A 10531-nucleotide genomic window follows, 5' to 3' on the forward strand; every position below is an offset into this window, starting at 1 on the left:
TCAGATCTTGGTCTCAGGGTCGTGGAACTGAGCCCCACATCCGGCTCTGTGCTCAACAGTGAGTCTGCTTGAAGATTCTCTCCCTCTGCCCTTCCTGCCCTGCGTGCTTACTCTCTCTCTCTTTCTCTCAAATAAATAAAATCTTTTTTTTTTACAAAAGTCATATTTCAAACCAACATCATTAGTGAAAACAACTATACTTCCACCGTAACAAATATACTTAAATTCAGAATCTTCAGATTCCCAGAAATCCATGCCTGAAAGTGGCCCTCTCCTCCTTCTCTTTCCACCCCTAGTCCCTTCCTATACCACAAGCAGCCTAGAGCACACACATAGAGACAACCCAGGCCACACATGAAAGCTCCATCTAGCCTTGAAACAATCAGCACCTTGGCCATCCTTGGCCCACATGTGCACGCAAAGTCAGCATCCTCCACCCTAGTGACAAAAGAACCAAGAAAGAGGCCACCAGCCTTGGGTAGGAAATTCTGAAGTCTCATGTACCAAAAATGTGTGCCCGAAGTAAGAAATACACATTACAGGTGGTTATATCCTCTTGATCCCAAGGACTCCTTACTCTATGAGGGGGAGAAGGAGCAAAGGAGGACCGGAGTGGAGCCCTCTAAACCAAAAAAGCCAGTGCGAGAGTCCCACTTGCCAGAGTTTCAGGGCAGTACTAGTGGGAACTCAATGCAAGGCATCAAGCAGAAAGGAAAAGATGGAGCTGGCCCATGAAGGCAGCTTGCAAAAATGCAGTTGTGATAGTCGTAGCAAAAACCATGGGGCCAGTCTTGGCATACCTGAGCTGTCTTTTTTCTTTTCTTTTTTCTTTTTTTAATAATATTTTTTTATTATATTATGTTAGTCACCATACAGTACATCCCTAGTTTTTGATGTAAAGTTCCATGATTCATTACTTGCGTATAACACCCAGTGCACCATGCAATACGTGCCCTCCTTACTACCCATCACGGGCCTATTCCATTCCCCCACCCCCCCTCCCCTCTGACGCCCTCAGTTTGTTTCCCAGAGTCCACAGTCTCTCATGGCTCATTCCCCCTTCTGTTTACCCCCCTTTCTTCTTCCCTTTCTTCTCCTACCGATCTTCCTACTTCTTATGTTCCATAAATGAGTGAAACCATATGATAATTGTCTTTCTCTGCTTGACTTATTTCGCTTAGCATTATCTTCTTCCGTCCCATCCATGTTGCAGCAAATGTTGAGAAATCATTCTTTTTGATGGCTGAGTAATATTCCATTGTATATATGGACCACAACTTCTTAATCCAGTCATCTGTTGAAGGGCATCTCGGCTCCTTCCACGATTTAGCTATTGTGGACAATGCTGCTATGAACATTGGGATGCATATGGCTCTTCACTACGTCTGTATCTTTGGGGTAAACACCCAGTAGTGCAATGGCTGGATCATAGGGTAGCTCAATTTTTAACTTTTTAAGGGACCTCCACACTGTTTTCCAGAGTGGCTGTACCAACTTGCATTCCCACCAACAATGTAGGAGGGATCCCCTTTCTCCACATCCTCTCCAACAATTGTTGTTTCTTGCCTTGTCTATTTTTGCCATTCTAACTGGCGTAAGGTGGTATCTCAGTGTGGTTTTGATTTGAATTTCCTTGATGGCTAATGATTTTGAACATTTTTTCATGTGTCTGTTAGCCATTTGTATGTCTTCATTGGAAAAGTGTCTGTTCATATCTTCTGCCCATTTTTTGATTTGTTTATTTGTTTCTCGTGTATTGAGTTTGAGAAGTTCTTTGTAGATCTTGGATACCAGTCCTTTATCTGTAGTGTCATTTGCAAATATATTCTCCCATTCCGTGGGCTGCCTCTTAGTTTTTCTGACTGTTTCCTTGGCTGTGCAGAAACTTTTAATCTTGATGAAGTCCCATAAATTCATTTTATCTTTTGTTTCTCTTGCCTTTGGGGATGTATCATGAAAAAGGTTGCTTTGGCCGATGTCGTAGAGGTTGCTGCCTATGTTCTCCTCTAGAATTTTGATGGATTCCTGTCTCACATCGAGGTCTTTCATCCATTTGGAGTTTATTTTTGTGTATGGTGTGAGATAGTGGTCAAGTTTCATTCTCTTGCATGTAGCTGTCCAATTTTCCCAGCACCATTTATTGAAGAGACTGTCTTTTTCCCACCGGATGTTTTTTCCTGCTTTATCAAAGATTAGTTGCCCAAAGAGCCGAGGGTCCATTTCTGGGTTCTCTATTCTGTTCCATTGGTCTATGTGTCTATTTTTGTGCCAGTACCATGCTGTCTTGGTGATCACAGCTTTGTAGTACAGCTCGAAATCCGGCATTGTGATGCCCCCAGCTTTGTTTTTCCTTTTCAACAGTTCCTTGGCGATTCGGGGCCTTTTCTGTTTCCATACAAATTTAAGGATGAGCATGGAATATTTTCCATCTTTTTGTGTCTTCTTCAATGTCTTTCAAGAGTGATTTGTAGTTTCTAGAATATAGATCCTTTACATCTCCGGTTAAGTTAATTCTGAGATAATGTATGATTTTTGGCACTATTGTAAATGGAATGGACTCCCTAATTTCTCTTTCTTCAGTCTCATTGTTCGTGTATAGAAGTGCAACTTCTATGAGCCATGAGAGACTATGGACTCTGGGAAACAAACTGAGGGCATCGGGGGGGGGGGGGAATGGAATAGGCCTGTGATGGGTATTAAGGAGGGCACGTATTGCATGGTGCACTGGGTGTTATATGCAAGTAATGAATCATGGAACTTTACATCAAAAACTAGGGATGTACTGTATGGTGACTAACATAATATATTAAAAAATTATTACAAAAAAATAAACAAATAAAATAAAATAAGATTTCCTCTTTAAAAAATTTAAAAATAAGTAAGCAAGTAAACAAATAAATAATTCCTCTGGCTGCTCTATGAAGAACAGTCTCTGGAGAAACCAGTGACAAGACTACTGCACATTCTACATGAGACATGCATCGCTTCAGGCAAGAGTAGTAGCCATGGAAATGGTGGGAAGTGTTCAAAAGTATTGTGTACATATTTAAGCAATTCTAAGATGTTCATTTTTTCATGTTTTATACCCATGCAATCAAGATGCATTCTATAGTCAGTGGCATGCCATAGTTTCATTAGCAACATTTTCTCTTAGTAGTACTGTAATACTATAGTCGATATATATCATGTACAATATAATATATAATATACACAATATGTAACACTATTATATATATAATATCTTGCAACATAATACTATGTCTTATAATCAATGTCATCCTAGATTCAGTGAAATAGGTTATTTGGAAGTTAGAGCCAACAGGACTTGCTAATGGCATAATACCAAGTATGAGAGAAAGGAAGAAGCCAAGGATGACTTCAGTTGCTAGACACTCCAATATCTGATGAAAGTACCTTTCATTACTGTTATTCTTCACCTATTATTATGTATATGGTTGGGGGCTAATAATAGACAATTGATTCACTGATTTGACAAATATTTATTGAACTCCACAAAATGTTAGGCACAGAGATATGAAGGTGGATAAGACATAGGCCCTGATTTCACAGAGCTTATAAAGTGGGGAGAGAGGCCGAGGAAAAGGGAGAAGCAGACTCCCCGTTGAGCAGGGAGCCTGATGTGGGACTCCATCCCAGGACACTGAGATCATGAACCGAGCTGAAGGCAGATGCTTAACCGACTGAGCCACCCAGGTGACCCAAGGACTTGAGGTCTTGAGAGGATGAAATATGCCTTGAAGGAATAAGAGGGAGGGGATCAAGGACAAGTAAACGTGAAGAAAGTCCCCCAGCTCACCATGCCAATCTGGTTACAACGAAACTGCTCTGTTTCCAAAACAAAGCCAGGAGGAAAACATGGCTACATAATCAGCTCACAGTTACGACTAAAACCAAGAAGAAAGGGATAAAGAAAGGGGGGTAATCAGAAGGGGGAAAGAAGCATGAGAGACTATGGACTCTGAGAAACAAACTGAGGGCTTTGGCGGGGGGAATGGGATAGGCTGGTGATGGGTAGTAAGGAGGGCACGTATTGCATGGTGCACTGGGTGTTATACGCAACTAATGAACCATTGAACTTTACATCAAAAAAATAAAATTAAAATTAAAAATTAAAAAAAAAAAACCAACACTCAAGATTCCTCCGGGGTAGATTTTTCGGGAAAGAGAAGGACTCAGAAACCTGGATTTATACACAACTAATGAATCATGGAACTTTACATCAAAAACCAGGGATGTACTGTATGGTGACTAACATAATATAATAAAAAATATTATTATAAAAATAAATAAATAAAGAGAAAGACACATTAAAAAAAAAAAAGAAGAAAAGAAAAAAAGAAACCTGGATTTCTATCCCAGGTCTGCCTGATAAAGATTATGACATGTGGTAACAGGCAGCTGCTGACATGGCCTTCAGTGGCCCTGCCTACTGATTTTCACTCCCTTGTGTAATTCCTTCCACTTATGTGGGGGCTGGATTTAATGACTCACTTCCAAAAAATAGAACACAGCAAAAGTAATGGGATGTCACTTCTGAAATTAGGTTATAAAAGACTGTAACTTCTGCCTGATTCACACTCTCTAATTCTTCCCACATGCTTGCTCTGAGGAAGCAAGCTGGAGAGGCGCACATGACCAAGTACTGAGGGTGACCTCCCCCTGATGGCCAGCAAGAAACTGAGGCCCTCAATCCAACAACCCTCCAGGAACTGATTCATGTCATTAACCACATCAGTGAGCTTGAAAAAATGCCTTCCCAGTCAGTCTTTCAGATTGGAAATCAACACCTTGATTGCAGCCCTGTAAGAAATCCTAAAGCAAAGGACCCAGGTAAGCTATGCTTGGATTCCTGACCCACAGAAACTATGGGGCAGGGAGAACAGAAGTGTCTTGTTTCAAGCTGTTAAGTTTGGGGGTAATTTGTAATGCAGCAATAAATAGTATTCCCATGGTATGAAAACTGACTAACAAGACTAGTAGGAGCTGACTGGTGGTTCTGTGGCATCAAGAGAGGGCTCTTTAATGGAATATCATAGTTTTCTGTCCTTGCCCCTGTCTGTTCAAAGAAGAGATGAAGGAAGAGGGACAGAAGTAAAGACAACTAATGGATACCAAGAGCCTCCTATCTGCCAGGCACTATAATAAGTACATACTGTTTTTATTATGTAAGTTAAATAAATAAATAATCTCATTTATTCTCCAAAACTCTTTGAGATGAGAATTTTCATTCTTATACAGAAGAGGAAATTATGATCATATGTGGTTATTATGAGGATTAAATAATAAAATACGAATAATGTACTGGGCATAGTACCTGGCAAATAATAGATAGTAAGTAAATGTTACTCAGTTCCCACTCCTTCCTCTTACAGAGAAACATAGCCGGGCTGAGAAATAAAGAAATCAGAAGCTTGCATACTACATCTGCCACTATTGCCATACTAGAAGAAAGAGCTGGAAGAACAAATGAGTCAAGATTCAAAATTAATCCTGATAGTCAAAAGTACTGGGCCAAAACTACCAAGATGAAATAAAACAGGGTTAATGTAAAAACCTACACTTACATTTGAAAAACTAATCCTACTCGATTAATTTAACTTAAGAGAAAACTTGACTAGACAGTAAGTAATATCAAACAGATCTAGGGTTAACCACAAGCTTAATATGAGCCAAAGTGATGCATGGATCCTGGAACAATAATTATCTTATTCTTGGTCTTCATTAACTCAAGAATAGTTTACCAGCAGTGATCTAAGAATAAAGATATCCCAGTATACACTGCAATGGTCAAAGCACACTTGAAAAATCAGAACTAGATCTGGGCTCCATGTTTTAAGAGGAAATTGACAAACTAGAGTTCATCCAGATCCAGGTGACCAGAATGGTGATAAATTTGTACTATGCCACCCAAGACATGATTGAAGGAATGGAGATATCCCCCCAAACATTGATCCAGCCCATCCCCCCTGCTCACTCACCAATGTCTACTCCACTAGCTGAACTCACAATCCACCACACTTACTGAGGCAGTAGGGAAGGCTCTGAGAATCAGAGGACTGAGGTGCTATTATCAGCTCCCCACTAACTAGGGTACAACCCCGAACAAGCTTCTCAACCTCTCTGGGCCTCAGTTCCTTGACCTATAAAATGACCTTAGTCCTTGGACCAAGATCTCTATGGATTATCTGGGCTGAAAAGTGAAATGATTCTGTGCCCGATAATCTTCCTGTCCCACAGGTCAGATTATTGATAGTGTGGTCACACAGCCCCTGAATGCTCATTACAACACAGCCCGCAACTTCTGTATCACCCGGATCAGTGTGACCCAAGGGTTTTCCATAGGGCATTCTTTTTGTGAGATGCTCACTTAGCTACAGGTCTTGGAATCAAAGTTTGGAATGCTGCCTATTCTGCTCTCCTCTTAAAGACTCACAATATCACTGTATCAAGGAACCTGAAAAGTCCTGCAACAAAGAGACCAATATCATTTTGCTCAGATTAACATTTTTTTAAAAACTACACCCTTGTGTTAAATACCTGCCAACAGATATTTGTCCAGCAATGACTTGAATTAACACCAGTTATTTCACTGAGGCTTCCGTTCTTTACAAGCCCCAAAGCATCATCAGCATAGAACAGTAGCCATCAGACAGCCAATTCTTAGATTATGCATGTTTTCAAAGACAGTAAGACTTTCAGAGTCACCCCATCCACTACCCACCATTCTAGACAGACAGGGGCATCTACCCACTTACAGTTTCAACCATAGGCACACAGCAGAGTCAGATTTCAGATTTCAGCCCTATCTGACATACACAGTTACTCTCAGGTTATCACTCTCTAAAAATCAGTTCTTTAAGAAGGCATCTCAGGAGAAATAGCCAATTTTTTAAATGCTCCTTCCAAAAGTAATTCCTTACATTTCAAAAAGTTAGCCAAAGCTTCAGTTATCAGTGTCTGTAGTAGTATTTAAAGCCAAAAACAAGAACCATAGATACAAATGAAATAAGGTATGAAAAATTATTTTTATTTTTTTTTAAAGATTTTATTTATTCATTTGTCAGAGAGAGAGAGAGCACAAGCAGGGGGAGCAGCAGACAGAGGGAGAAGCAGGCTCCCTGATGAGCAAGGAGCCCGATGCGGGACATGACCTGAGCCAAAGGCAGACACTTAACTGACCGAGCCACCCAGGCATCCCGAAAAAACTATTTTTAAATAAGCAATTCATATCAGCACTGCTCTGTTGTCCATTTTAGCAAGCAATTAATTGTAAGGGCGAACTTTAGGATATCCTACAGCAATAATCTATACTGTCTTTATAACATTTAAAATGGCTTACTGAAGACAAATTTAAGTCTTAAAAGGTTTCATTACTATTAAAGGAGTGGCGCATTCAGTCTCTTTCATAATGTTGAAGTGGTCTCCCTAGCACATAAAATTTAACTACTGAGAGACATAATAGCTTGCCTAGGGACCCGCCTCAGATGGGAAATTGATAGAGTAACCACGTCTTTTCTCCTGCGGCCCCTCCATTCATGTGTATTTCCTGTTTATCTTTAAATCCAAGCTCTAGCTCTGTCTCTCTTGCTTGAAATATTCCTGTTTTTCCATGATTTTTTCATGCTTGAACTCCTAGTGCTTCAGAGTGAGCCTAGAAGCATAAGCTAGACCAGTATGAATAAGGGATGTAAGGAGGCCAGCCTAAATGAAGATCCATATGTCACAAACTGGGGGGGAATGTTCGATAGGTGGGTAAAGTAGGTGGGAGGGGATTAAAGGAGCCCTAAGAACCAACTAAGTAAGTTGACTTGCTTTATAAAATACACCAGTTCCCTTATACCAAATATTCACCTAGTCATTATTACATAAATGTAAAGCACTAGGTTCAACTCTTTGCCTCTTACCAGACATAATACCTTGGGCAAGTTACAAAATCTTTCTGAGCCTTAATATATAGTTAGGATTAGATTTGACTGCAGATTTTAGGAGGAAATTTTTTTAATAAGTAGTAGTAGACCTGGGGCGCGTGGGTGGCTCAGTCACTGGGCATCTGCCTTCGGCTCAGGTCATGATCCCAGGGTCCTGGGGTGGAGTCCCGCATCAGGCTCCCTGCCCAGTGGGAAGCCTGCTTCTTCCTCTCCCACTCTCCCTGCTTGTGTTCCCTCTCTCGCTGTCTCTTTCTCTGTCAAATAAATAAATAAAATCTTAAAAAACAAAAACAAAAACAAAAACCCGGAGCATGACAAAGCTTTAAAAAAAAAAAATAGTAGTAGACCTTAACAGGATAGAAGTTTATTCTTCTCTAGTATAGGAATTCCAGAGATATGCAGTCCAAGGATGGTATGGAGGTCTGGCTGAAAAGTCCTCAGGGACCTAACGCCATCCATTCTCAATATGTTTGAGGGTGTAGCCTCACCATTGTGGTCCTAAGCAGTATGCACATTCTAAGTAGCAGGATAGAAGAACAGATAAGTAGCAGGAGTAAAAGATATACACCAACTGTCTCTTAGGAAGTTTGCCATGAGCTGCCACCTGATACCCACTCTAAATCCCACTGGCCAGAACTTAGTGATGGCCACATTTAATTACAGGGGAGTACAGAAAATGTCATCTTTAGACTGACACTAAGGTGCCCAGCAAAATTATCTATTGCTATTGAAGAATAGAAGAATAGAATAGAAGAATAGAATAGAAGAAAAAAATAGGAGATAACATACTACAGTTTATCTTAAAATAAAGATAATATCTATTACATGGAATTTATTTGGGAGGGGTCAGAATTAAATGAGAACATATATACTAAGCACCTTACACAAAGCTTCATGAATGAGAGTCCCAATCTTCCTTCTCCTCTTTATAGACACAAAAATCAACTTATCCACATGTATCTGCTGTTTACCTTGCATCTTCAGACCCAGATACAATCATTAACATTTCCAAGTAGAAAATTAATATACCACAATTTCTCCCTATTTGACTTGCAGATATCAGCAACCAAAGACAAAACACTGCCTACTGTACTTCTCACCCTTCTACAATTGTTTACATTATACATCGCAAAATTGCCCTTAGAACAATGGGATACTAGCTGTGAGGTCCTGAGCTTACACTCTTCTCTGGGATGTGAGCCCACAAGAGTGGTGATCTTGTCTGATCCATTCACACTGAAGCCCTAGGAGAGTACCTAGCACATGGTCAAGACCATTCAGTACTTGTTGAAGGAATGGATATTGGAACTGTCAAATATACAATACAAAATAAAAATGTTCAACATATAAAAGAGAGAAAGAGAAGGAAGGAGTTGAATACATCCCATTGTTGCAAAACAACATTGGAGCCTTAAGTGGCAACATCGTAGATCAAGTGTTTAGAGAAAACTCTCCCAACACAATACCCTAAAAATGGTTGAATACAAAAAAAAAATTTTTAATTTTTTTAAGATTTTGTTTATTTATTTGTCAGAGAGAGAGCACAAGCCGGGGGAGTGGCAGGCAGAGGGAGAAGCAGGCTCCCTGCTGAGCAAGGAGCCCAATGCGCAACTTGATCACAGGATGCCAGGATCATGACCTGAGCAGGGAGCCCGTGGGGGCTGGATCTCAGGACCCTGAGATCATGACCTGAGCCAAAGGCAGACACTTAACCAACTGAGCCACCCAGAGTCCTAATAAAAATGTTTTAAACACATGAATGAGCTAGCGAGAAAGTAATAGTATCTCTGGAGGCCAGAAAAATGAGGAAACTCAAATCAGAAAAGTAAATAGTGTGAAGCTAGGGACTGCTTTTGGGAGCTAAGAAGATAAAGCCCATGGCCTTACCAGAGTGGGAGGCTGAATTAAAGATGTTCATATTTCAAAGCTGGTATCCATGAGGGTAAACATCCTTTTCTAAGTGGATAACCTATAAAGAACTTCCCCACAGCGGGTGTCAGTAGCATACATTATTACCTCAATCTTGGGTCTAGGTGAAGCTGAAGCAAGAAGGAAAAGGAAGGGAGGAAGGAAGGAAGGAAGGATAGTTCTAAAAACACCAAAAAAAAAAAAAAAAAAAAAAAGTTGTTCTGAATGGAACTGCAAGGAAAGAGGGAGGGAGGGAAGGGAAAGGAAAGGGAGGGAAAAGAAAGGAAGTGAGAAAAGAAAAGAAATGAGAAAAGAAAAGGAAGGGAGAATTCACCCCTAAGAATTCCTAACCATAAATCCCCCTTAAGGGGGTTTCAGTCAGAATTCAAACAGCCTGTATAACTGAGAAAACCTCAAGCCAAAAATGGAATTTAAAGTAGTCTCAGGGAGACAGTGTCCTCAGCCACCTAGCAGACCCAAATGCACATCTTATCTGAAGGAATGAATTCTTTTTTTTTTTTTAAGATTTTATTTATTTATTTGACAGAGATAGAGACAGCCAGCGAGAGAGGGAACACAGCAGGGGGAGTGGGAGAGGAAGAAGCAGGCTCCCAGCAGAGGAGCCTGATGTGGGGCTCGATCCCATAACGCCAGGATCACGCCCTGAGCCGAAG

This window comes from Ursus maritimus, unplaced genomic scaffold, assembly GCF_017311325.1.
Source record: "Ursus maritimus isolate PB19 unplaced genomic scaffold, ASM1731132v1 scaffold_28, whole genome shotgun sequence".
Lineage (NCBI taxonomy): Eukaryota > Metazoa > Chordata > Mammalia > Carnivora > Ursidae > Ursus > Ursus maritimus.